Genomic DNA, 12,903 nt, shown 5'->3' with positions numbered 1-12,903 from the left:
CTCTGCCTGGGTGCCGGGGCCTAAATATATGCCAATGGACTGTTGCAGTGGTGGGTGACGTGAAGCCTCATTCTCTGCTATGACATGCAGACTGATTCTCTGCTGACATGAAGCCAGATTGTCTGTTACGGGACCTCTCTGCTCTGCCTGTGTGCTAGGCCTAAATATATGCCAATGGACTGTTGCAGTGGTGGCTGACGTGAAGCCTCATTCTCTGCTATGACATGCAGACTAATTCTCTGCTGACATGAAGCCAGATTGTCTGTTACGGGACCTCTCTCCTCTGCCTGGGTGCTGGGCCTAAATTTATGACAATGGACTGTTGCAGTGGTGGCTGACGTGAAGCCTGATTCTCTGCTATGACATGCAGACTGATTCTCTGCTGACATGAAGCCAGATCCTCTGTTACGGGACCTCTCTCCTCTGCCTGGGTGCTGGGCCTAAATTTATGACAATGGACTGTTGCAGTGGTGGCTGACGTGAAGCCTGATTCTCTGCTATGACATGCAGACTGATTCTCTGCTGACATGAAGCCAGATCCTCTGTTACGGGACCTCTCTCCTCTGCCTGGGTGCTGGGCCTAAATTTATGAAAATGGACTCTTACAGTGGTGGGTGACGTGAAGCCTGATTCTCTGCTATGACATGAAGACTGATTCTCTGCTGACATGAAGCCAGATTGTCTGTTACGGGACCTCTCTCCTCTGCCTGGGTGCCGGGGCCTAAATATCTGAGAATGGACTGTTCCAGTGGTGGGTGACGGGAAGCCAGATTCTCTGCTATGGAACCTCTCTCCAATTGATTTTGGTTAATTTTTATTTATTTAATTTTTATTTTAATTAATTTCCCTATCCACATTTGTTTGCAGGGGATTTACCTACATGTTGCTGCCTTTTGCAGCCCTCTAGCCCTTTCCTGGGCTGTTTTACAGCCGTTTTAGTGCCGAAAAGTTCGGGTCCCCATTGACTTCAATGGGGTTCGGGTTCGGGACGAAGTTCGGATCGGGTTCGGATCCCGAACCCGAACATTTCCGGGATGTTCGGCCGAACTTCTCGAACCCGAACATCCAGGTGTTCGCTCAACTCTAACTAAAACAAGATTTTTTTTGTTTAAAAAATGCTGTTATTGTGTTTAACTTACATCACAAAAAGTGTAATACCAAGCAATGAAAAAGTCATGCATGCCCCAAAGGAGTACCAATCAAACCATCATCTCATTCCAAAAAAATTAGCCCCTACATAAGACAGTCGCCCAAAAATTAAAAAATGCTTTATGTAAAACTGAAACAAACAAACAAAAAAGTAGTCATATTTGGTATTGTCGCGTCCGTAACAACCTGCTCTATAAATATACCACATGATCTAACCTGTCAGACAGGGGCGTTGCTAGGGTCTCAAAAGATCCGGGGCACAAGCCCCAATAAATATGTTGCCCCCCCCCCCCGCACTTTGCTGTACTTGCTATATAGCAGCACTTACCTGTCACATCCAGGGCCTCCAGGTGACATCTCCTCTCTGTCATCATCTTCTCTGTAGATATTCTCCACTCGGTCCGGACATTTCTCTCAGCCGCCTCGTCTCTGCAGAGTGTGACACACAGACATCTTAGCTTCCTCACATTCTATCATTATCCCCCAACTGGAGTCCTCACAGTGTAATCCTGCTGCTTGCTGTGCCCCCCCCCCCCAGGGGTGTAGCTATAGGGGGTGCATCGGTAGCATTCACATACCGGGCCCAGGAGCCTGACGGGGCCCAAAGACACTTGTGCCGCATAAGAAGACACACAAAGCACTGAGGGAAGGGGAGCCCAAGCTGAACTCTTGCACCGGGGCCCATGAGCCTTAAGTTACGCCCCTGCCCCCCCCAATACCCCCAAATACTATCCTGAAGAAACATTACTGCCCCCCATAGTAATAGTGCTCCTCATAGTCCCACCAATAGTAATTCCCTTCTAGAATGCCCTCATTAGTAACACTGCCCCAACCGTGATAATGCTCCTCAACAATGCCCCCATTATTAGAAGAGTCCTCCCATATTAATAATACCCTCACAGAGTCCCCAGTAGAAATAAGTCCCCCTATTGTTCCCCCAGTGTTAATAAAGCTCCCTACAGACCCCTCAGTAGTAATAAGACCCCCATAGTGCACTTAGTAGAAATAAGGCGGATCTATAAGACCCTCCTATAGAGCCCCCAGTAGTAATAAGACCGCCTATAATGTCCCCTGGATCTGCAGTGCCCCCTCCAGTCATACTCCTCCCTCCACCATACAGTCCCATGTAAATAACATCACCTCCTCCCCAGCCGCCTCCAACGCACAATCCCATGTAAACATCACCCCCTAAGGCTACTTTCACACTTGCGTTCATGCGGATCTGTCCTGTACTTGTACAGGACAGATCCGCACCGATAATACAAACTAATGCATCCGTTCAGGATCGATTCGTTTGTATTAGATTTGAATTTCTAAGTCTCAATACGGATCCGTCCTGACTTACATTAAAAGTCAATGGGGGACGGATCCGTTTACAATTGCACCATTTTGTGTCAATGCAAAGGGATCCGTCCCCAGGATGCTGCGTGCAGCTGTTTTGGAGGCAGACCCTGAAATGCTGCACGCAGCGTTTTTGTGTCCGCATGGCCTTGCAGGGCCAAACGTATCCCTCCTGACTTACAATGTAAGTCAATGGGGACGGATCCCTTTGCATTGACACAAAATGGTGCAATTGTAAACGGTTCCGTCCCCCATTAACTTTCAATGTAAGTCAGGACGGATCCGTATTGAGACTTAGAAATTCAAATCTAATACAAATGAATCGGTCCTGAACGGATGCATTCTGAATGCATTGGGGTTAAACTGATGCATTTGGGGCTGCTTGTGAGAGCCTTGAAACGGATCTCACAAGCGGATCCCCAAACACAAGTGTGAAAGTAGCCTAAACAATAATTCCCATGTACATAAACATCATTCCCCCCCACCATCCACTTTCAACATACAGTCCCATGTAAATAACATCACTCCCTTCTCCAGCCACCTCAAGCATACAGTTCCATGTCAATAACATCCCTCCCTCCAGGCCTAACATACATCCCAGTTAAATAACTACAACTCCCAGCATCTGCCTCTCCCTTAACTTACCTCTCCTCATGTACAGATATCACCATTAGGCTCCTTCTCCTCTTCATTCCGGTCCAATCCTGCACTGGTCACATGATGGTGACATCATCCAGGTCATCCTATCAGGTCATCCTATCACAGCCTGTTTTGCTGATCACATGACCTGTGATGTCACCACAGGTCCTTCGCCTCTTCCCAGTGTAAGATTCAATTGTATTGCCGTTCTGTGTACGGCAATACAGTTGTATTTAGCAGGCAGGCAGGACATTCGGGGCCTGGGACAAAACATCCGGGGCCCAGGCCTCGAATGTTTTAGCCTAGCGACGCCCCTGCTGTCAGATGAACATTGTAAATAATAAAAAAAGTGAAATTCTGAAATTTAATCTCCATTTTCCTACACTACGTGCAGAATTATTAGGCAAATGAGTATTTTGACCACATCATCCTCTTTATGCATGTCCTCTTACTCCAAGCTGTATAGGCTCGAAAGCCTACTACCAATTAAGCATATTAGGTGATGTGCATCTCTGTAATGAGAAGGGGTGTGGTCTAATGACATCAACACCCTATATCAGGTGTGCATAATTATTAGGCAACTTCCGTTCCTTTGGCAAAATGGGTCAAAAGAAGGACTTGACAGGCTCAGAAAAGTCAAAAATAGTGAGATATCTTGCAGAGGGATGCAGCACTCTTAAAATTGCAAAGCTTCTGAAGCGTGATCATCGAACACTCAAGCGTTTCATTCAAAATAGTCAACAGGGTCGCAAGAAGCGTGTGGAAAAACCAAGGCGCAAAATAACTGCCCATGAACTGAGAAAAGTCAAGCGTGCAGCTGCCAAGATGCCACTTGCCACCAGTTTGGCCATATTTCAGAGCTGCAACATCACTGGAGTGCCCAAAAGCACAAGGTGTGCAATACTCAGAGACATGGCCAAGGTAAGAAAGGCTGAAAGACGACCACCACTGAACAAGACACACAAGCTGAAACGTCAAGACTGCGCCAAGAAATATCTCAAGACTGATTTTTCTAAAGTTTTATGGACTGATGAAATGAGAGTGAGTCTTGATGGGCCAGATGGCTGGATTGGTAAAGGGCAGAGAGCTCCAGTCCGACTCAGACGCCAGCAAGGTGGAGGTGGAGTACTGGTTTGGGCTGGTATCATCAAAGATGAGCTTGTGGGGCCTTTTTGGGTTGAGGATGGAGTCAAGCTCAACTCCCAGTCCTACTGCCAGTTTCTGGAAGACACCTTCTTCAAGCAGTGGTACAGGAAGAAGTCTGCAAGGTAAAAAAAACATGATTTTCATGCAGAACAATGCTCCATCACACACGTCCAAGTACTCCACAACGTGGCTGGCAAGAAAGGGTATAAAAGAAGAAAATCTAATGACATGGCCTCCTTGTTCACCTGATCTGAACCCCATTGAGAACCTGTGGTCCATCATCAAATGTGAGATTTACAAGGAGGGAAAACAGTACACCTCTCTGAACAGTGTCTGGGAGGCTGTGGTTGCTGCTGCACGCAATGTTGATGGTGAACAGATCAAAACACTGACAGAATCCATGGATGGCAGGCTTTTGAGTGTCCTTGCAAAGAAAGGTGGCTATATTGGTCACTGATTTGTTTTTGTTTTGTTTTTGAATGTCAGAAATGTATATTTGTGAATGTTGAGATGTTATATTGGTTTCACTGGTAAAAATAAATAATTGAAATGGGTATATATTTGTTTTTTGTTAAGTTGCCTAATAATTATGTACAGTAATAGTCACCTGCACACACAGATATCCCCCTAAAATAGCTAAAACTAAAAACAAACTAAAAACTACTTCCAAAAATATTCAGCTTTGATATTAATGAGTTTTTTGGGTTCATTGAGAACATGGTTGTTGTTCAATAATAAAATTAATCCTCAAAAATACAACTTGCCTAATAATTCTGCACTCCCTGTATAATTATTGTGGAACACCTAAAGGGTTTACAAAGTCAGTTTTGAATACCTTGAGGGGTGTAGGTTCTAAAATGGGGCCATTTATGGTCGGTTTCTATTATGTAAGCCCCACAAAGGGACTTCAGACCTGAACTGGACCTTAAAAATTGGGTTTTGGAAATTTTCCAAGATTTGCTTCTAAACTTCTAAGTAGAGTTGAGCGAACACCTGGATGTTCGGGTTCGAGAAGTTCGGCCGAACTTCCCGGAAATGTTCGGGTTCGGGATCCGAGCCCGATCCGAACTTCGTCCTGAACCCTAACCCCATTGAAGTCAATGGGGACCCGAACTTTTCGGCACTAAAACGGCTGTAGAACAGCCCAGGAAAGGGCTAGAGGGCTGCAAAAGGCAGCAACATGTAGGTAAATCCCCTGCAAACAAATGTGGATAGGGAAATGAATTAAAATAAAAATTAAATAAATAAAAATTAACCAAAATCAATTGGAGAGAGGTCCCATAGCAGAGAATCTGGCTTCCCGTCACCCACCACTGGAACAGTCCATTCTCAGATATTTAGGCCCCGACACCCAGGCAGAGGAGAGAGGTCCCGTAACAGACAATCTGGCTTCATGTCAGCAGAGAATTAGTCTGCATGTCATAGCAGAGAATCAGGCTTCACGTCAGCCACCAATGCAACAGTCCATTGTCAGATATTTAGGCCCAGCACCCAGGCAGAGGAGAGAGGTCCCGTAACAGAGGACCTGGCTTCATGTCAGCAGAGAATCAGTCTTCATGTCATAGCAGAGAATCAGGCTTCACGTCACCCACCACTGCAACAGTCCATTTTCATAAATTTAGGCCCAGCACCCAGGCAGAGGAGAGAGGTCCCGTAACAGACAATCTGGCTTCATGTCAGCAGAGAATTAGTCTGCATGTCATAGCAGAGAATCAGGCTTCACGTCAGCCACCAATGCAACAGTCCATTGTCAGATATTTAGGCCCAGCACCCAGGCAGAGGAGAGAGGTCCCGTAACAGAGGATCCGGCTTCATGTCAGCAGAGAATCAGTCTGCATGTCATAGCAGAGAATCAGGCTTCACGTCACCCACCACTGTAAGAGTCCATTTTCATAAATTTAGGCCCAGCACCCAGGCAGAGGAGAGAGGTCCCGTAACAGACAATCTGGCTTCATGTCAGCAGAGAATTAGTCTGCATGTCATAGCAGAGAATGAGGCTTCACATCAGCCACCACTGCAACAGTCCATTGGCATATATTTAGGCCCAGCACACAGGCAGAGGAGAGAGGTCCCGTAACAGAGGATCTGGCTTCATGTCAGCAGAGAATCAGTCTGCATGTCATAGCAGAAAATCAGGCTTCACGTCACCCAGCACTGTAAGAGTCAATTTTCATAAATTTAGGCCCAGCACCCAGGCAGAGGAGAGAGGTCCCGTAACAGACAATCTGGCTTCATGTCAGCAGAGAATTAGTCTGCATGTCATAGCAGAGAATGAGGCTTCACGTCAGCCACCACTGCAACAGTCCATTGGCATATATTTAGGCCCAGCACACAGGCAGAGGAGAGAGGTCCCGTAACAGAGGATCTGGCTTCATGTCAGCAGAGAATCATTCTGCATGTCATAGCAGAGAATGAGGCTTCACGTCAGCCACCACTGCAACAGTCCATTGGCATATATTTAGGCCCAGCACCCAGGCAGAGGAGAGAGGTCCCGTAACAGACAATCTGGCTTCATGTCAGCAGAGAATCAGTTTGCATGTCATAGCAGAAAATCAGGCTTCACGTCAGCCACCACTGCAACAGTCCATTGTCAGATATTTAGGCCCAGCACCCAGGCAGAGGAGAGAGGTCCCGTAACAGAGAATCTGTCTTCGTCAGCAGAGAATTAGTCTGCATGTCATAGCAGAGAATCAGGCTTCACGTCACCCAACATTGGAACAGTCCATTGGCATATATTTAGGCCCCGGCACCCAGACAGAGGAGAGGTTCATTCAACTTTGGGTAGCCTCGCAATATAATGGTAAAATGAAAATAAAAATAGGATTGAATGAGGAAGTGCCCTGGAGTCCAATAATATATGGTTAAGGGGAGGTAGTTAATGTCTAATCTGCACAAGGGACGGACAGGTCCTGTGGGATCCATGCCTGGTTCATTTTTATGAACGTCAGCTTGTCCACATTGGCTGTAGACAGGCGGCTGCGTTTGTCTGTAATGACGCCCCCTGCCGTGCTGAATACACGTTCAGACAAAACGCTGGCCGCCGGGCAGGCCAACACCTCCAAGGCATAAAAGGCTAGCTCTGGCCACGTGGACAATTTAGAGACCCAGAAGTTGAATGGGCCGAACCATCAGTCAGTACGTGGAGGGGTGTGCACACGTACTGTTCCACCATGTTAGTGAAATGTTGCCTCCTGCTAACACGTTGCGTATCAGGTGGGGGTGCAGTTAGCTGTGGCGTGTTTACAAAAGTTTTCCACATCTCTGCCATGCTAACCCTGCCCTCAGAGGAGCTGGCCGTGACACAGCTGCCTTGGCGACCTCTTGCTCCTCCTCTGCCTTGGCCTTGGGCTTCCACTTGTTCCCCTGTGACATTTGGGAATGCTCTCAGTAGCGCGTCTACCAACGTGCGCTTGTACTCGCGCATCTTCCTATCACGCTCCAGTGCAGGAAGTAAGGTGGGCACATTGTCTTTGTAGCGTGGATCCAGCAGGGTGGCAACCCAGTAGTCCGCACAGGTTAAAATGTGGGCAACTCTGCTGTCGTTGCGCAGGCACTGCAACATGTAGTCGCTCATGTGTGCCAGGCTGCCCAGGGGTAAGGACAAGCTGTCCTCTGTGGGAGGCGTATCGTCATTGTCCTGCCTTTCCCCCCAGCCACGCACCAGTGATGGACCCGAGCTGCGTTGGGTGCCACCCCGCTGTGACCATGCTTCATCCTCATCCTCCTCCACCTCCTCCTCATCCTCGTCCTCCTCGTCCTCCAGTAGTGGGCCCTGTTTGGCCACATTTGTACCTGGCCTCTGCTGTTGCCAAAAACCTCCCTCTGAGTCACTTCGAAGAGACTGGCCTGAAAGTGCTAAAAATGACCCCTCTTCCTCCTCCTCCTCCTCCTCCTGGGCCACCTCCTCTTCCATCATCGCCCTAAGTGTTTTCTCAAGGAGACATAGAAGTGGTATTGTAACGCTGATAACGGCGTCATCGCCACTGGCCATGTTGGTGGAGTACTCGAAACAGCGCAACAGGGCACACAGGTCTCGCATGGAGGCCCAGTCATTGGTGGTGAAGTGGTGCTGTTCTGTAGTGCGACTGACCCGTGCGTGCTGCAGCTGAAACTCCACTATGGCCTGCTGCTGCTCGCACAGTCTGTCCAGCATGTGCAAGGTGGAGTTCCACCTGGTGGGCACGTCGCATATGAGGCGGTGAGCGGGAAGGCCGAAGTTACGCTGTAGCGCAGACAGGCGAGCAGCAGCAGGATGTGAACGCCGGAAGCGCGAACAGACTGCCCGCACTTTATGCAGCAGCTCTGACATGTCGGGGTAGTTGTGAATGAACTTCTGCACCACTAAATTCAGCACATGCGCCAAGCAAGGGATGTGCGTCAAATTGGCTAGTCTCAGAGCTGCGACGAGATTTCGCCCATTATCGCACACCACCAGGCCGGGCTTGAGGCTCACCGGCAGCAACCACTCGTCGGTCTGTTGTTCTATACCCCGCCACAACTCCTGTGCGGTGTGGGGCCTGTCCCCCAAACATATGAGTTTCAGAATGGCCTGCTGACGTTTACCCCGGGCTGTGCTGAAGTTGGTGGTGAAGGTGTGTGGCTGACTGGATGAGCAGGTGGAAGAGGAGGAGGAGGAAGCCGAGAAGGAGGAGGTGGCAACAGGAGGCAAAGAATGTTGCCCTGCGATCCTTGGCGGCGGAAGAACGTGCGCTAAACAGCTCTCCGCCTGGGGCCCAGCTGCCACTACATTTACCCAGTGTGCAGTTAGGGAGATATAGCGTCCCTGGCCGTGCTTACTGGTCCACGTATCTGTGGTTAGGTGGACCTTGCTACAGATGGCGTTGCGCAGTGCACACTTGATTTTATCGGATACTTGGTTGTGCAGGGAAGGCACGGCTCTCTTGGAGAAGTAGTGGCAGCTGGGAACAACATACTGTGGGACAGCAAGCGACATGAGCTGTTTGAAGCTGTCTGTGTCCACCAGCCTAAATGACAGCATTTCATAGGCCAGTAGTTTAGAAATGCTGGCATTCAGGGCCAGGGATCGAGGGTGGCTAGGTGGGAATTTACGCTTTCTCTCAAATGTTTGTGAGATGGAGAGCTGAACGCTGCCGTGTGACATGGTTGAGACGCTTGGTGACGGAGGTGGTGGTGGTGTTGGTGGTACATCCCCTGTTTGCTGGGCGGCAGGTGCCAACGTTCCTCCAGAGGCAGAGGAAGAGGCCGAGGCGGCAGCAGCAGAAGAGGTAGCAGGGGGAGCCTGAGTGACTTCCTTGGTTTTAAGGTGTTTACTCCACTGCAGTTCATGCTTTGCATGCAGGTGCCTGGTCATGCAGGTTGTGCTCAGGTTCAGAACGTTAATGCCTCGCTTCAGGCTCTGATGGCACAGCGTGCAAACCACTTGGGTCTTGTCGTCAGCACATTGTTTGAAGAAGTGCCATGCCAGGGAACTCCTTGAAGCTGCCTTTGGGGTGCTCGGTCCCAGATGGCGGCGGTCAGTAGCAGGCGGAGTCTCTTGGCGGCGGGTGTTCTGCTTTTGCCCACTGCTCCCTCTTTTGCTACGCTGTTGGCTCGGTCTCACCACTGCCTCTTCCTCCGAACTGTGAAAGTCAGTGGCACGACCTTCATTCCATGTGGGGTCTAGGACCTCATCGTCCCCTGCATCGTCTTCCACCCAGTCTTGATCCCTGACCTCCTGTTCAGTCTGCACACTGCAGAAAGACGCAGCAGTTGGCACCTGTGTTTCGTCATCATCAGAGACATGCTGAGGTGGTATTCCCATGTCCTCATCATCAGGAAACATAAGTGGTTGTGCGTCAGTGCATTCTATGTCTTTCACCGCTGGGGAAGGGCTAGGTGGATGCCCTTGGGAAACCCTGCCAGCGGAGTCTTCAAACAGCATAAGAGACTGCTGCATAACTTGAGGCTGAGACAGTTTCCCTGGTATGCATGGGGGTGATGTGACAGACTGATGGGGTTGGTTTTCAGGCGCCATCTGTGCGCTTTCTGCAGAAGACTGGGTGGGAGATAATGTGAACGTGCTGGATCCAATGTCGGCCACCCAATTGACTAATGCCTGTACCTGCTCAGGCCTTACCATCCTTAGAACGGCATTGGGCCCCACCATATATCGCTGTAAATTCTGGCGGCTACTGGGACCTGAGGTAGTTGGTACACTAGGACGTGTGGCTGTGGCAGAACGGCCACGTCCTCTCCCAGCACTAGAGGGTCCACTAACACCACCACGACCATGTCCACGTCCGCGTCCCTTACTAGATGTTTTCCTCATTGTTATGGTTCACCACAACAACAAAAATATTATTCGGCCCAATGTATTGTATTCAAATTCAGCGGGATATAAATTTGAGGCCTAGTATTTAGGCGCTGGGTGACCGGTATGATTTTAGTGACAGAATTAGACTTGGAAATGCACAGTAGCGGGTGTGTGAAGTTATTCTGAATGACCCTATGTGCACCTTGAATATTATATACCCTTTTAGGGATAGATTTCAAATAGCTCTGATATAGCAGAAACCACTAAATTATGAAATTGCTAAATTGGGAATTGTATTTCAACCCTGAACAAAAAATGTGCTTTGACGGACACTAAATAACTTTCCCAGCCACAACAGGACAGCGGTAACGAGAGATTTAGCGGGATATAAATTTGAGGCCTAGTATTTAGGCGCTGGGTGACCGGTATGGATTTAGTGACAGAATTAGACTGGGATATGGCCAAAAAACAACCACACCATTGAGGGTTAAATGCACTTGGTGACAGGCGCAGCTTGCCCCTGATTTAGTATATGGCCAAAAAATGAACAGACTATTGCTGGTTAAATGCACTTGGTGTGACAGCTTCACCCTGATGTAGGCTTTAGCCAAAAAACAACCACACCATTGAGGGTTAAATGCACTTGGTGGCAGCTTGTGCTGGCGCACCACAAGACACAGAATGGCCGCCGATCACCCCAGTAAAAAGTGACTGACAAACGGTCTGGGCAGCCTAAAAACAGTGAGCAATTGAATTTCAGCAGCTCAATGATGCACAGCTGCAGATCGATCGATTAATCAAGTCCTTTGGATGAGTTAATCTGCCTAATCTCGCCCTACTGTCGCAGCCGCAACCTCTCCCTACGCTAATCAGAGCAGAGTGACGTGCGGCGCTATGTGACTCCAGCTTAAATAGAGGCTGGGTCACATGGTGCTCTGGCCAATCACAGCCATACCAATAGTAGGCATGGCTGTGACGGCCTCTTGGGGCAAGTAGTATGACGCTTGTTGATTGGCTGCTTTGCAGCCTTTCAAAAAGCGCCAAGAAAGCGTCACAAACGCGCCAAGAAAGCGACGAACACCGAACCCGAACCCGGACTTTTACGAAAATGTCCGGGTTCGGGTCCGTGTCACGGACACCCCAAAATTCGGTACGAACCCGAACTATACAGTTCGAGTTCGCTCATCCCTACTTCTAAGCCTTCTAACATCCCAAAAAAAAGAAAATGTAATTTACAAAATGATCCAAACATGAAGTAGACATATGGGAAATGTAAAGTAATAACTATTTTAGGAGGTATCACTATCTGTTTTAAAAGCAGAGAAATAGAAATTTAGAAAATTGAGCATTTTTCCAAATTTGTGCTGAATTGTGTATTTTTTTATAAATAAAAATTAAATATTTTGACTCAAATATACCACTGTCATAAAGTACAATATGTGACGAGAGCAAAATCTCAGAATGGCTTGAATAAATAAAAACGTTTTAAAGTTATCGCCACATAAAGTGACACATGTCAGATTTGCAAAAAATGGCCCGGTCCTTAAGGTGAAAAATGTCAGGGTCCTGAAGGGGTTAAGAGCAGGGGGAAGCAAATCATATGTAATATAACAGATCGGCACAGTCATGCATGTTTCAGTTTTGCATCCGTCAGCTTAGGTGGAGTAAACTCAGGAACAAGTTATTTGTTGTAAGACAAGGTGGACTATGTTTGAACTTTCTTACGTGCTCCTGAAATTTAGTAGCTTCCTCTAGGATTTGTGGTCCCTAAGGCCCCTTTCACACGAGCGAGTTTTCCACGCGGGTGCAATGCGTGACGTGAACGCATAGCACCCACACTGAATCCGGACCCATTCTTTTCAATGGGGCTGGGCACATGAGCGTTGTTTTTCACGCATCACTTGTGCGTTGCATGAAAATCGCTGCATGTTCTATGTTTAGCGTTTTTCACGCAGCCCTTGCCCCATAGGCCCATTTTACACGAGAGTGATGGATTGGGTCCAGATGCGTTCCGGGTGCGTTCAGTGACACTCGCACCATTTTGCAAGCAAATTCAGTCAATTTTGTCTGCGATTGCGTTAAGTTGTTCAGTTTTTTCAGCGCGGGTACAATGCTTTTTAATGCATTTTTCACACGCGTGATAAAAAACAGAAGGTTTACAAACAACATCTCCTTGCAACCTTTAGTGAAAAATGCATTGCATCCGCACTTGCTTACGGATTCTTGCGTTTTTCACTGAAGCCCCATTCACTTCTATGGGGCCAGGGATGGGTGAAAAACTTAGAATATAGAACATGCTGCTTTTTTCATGCAACACAGAAGTGATGCGTGAAAAAAAACGCTCATGTACACAG

Source organism: Bufo gargarizans, chromosome 3, assembly GCF_014858855.1.
Source record: "Bufo gargarizans isolate SCDJY-AF-19 chromosome 3, ASM1485885v1, whole genome shotgun sequence".
Classification (NCBI taxonomy): Eukaryota; Metazoa; Chordata; class Amphibia; order Anura; family Bufonidae; genus Bufo; species Bufo gargarizans.
This window is presented reverse-complemented; position numbering follows the sequence as displayed.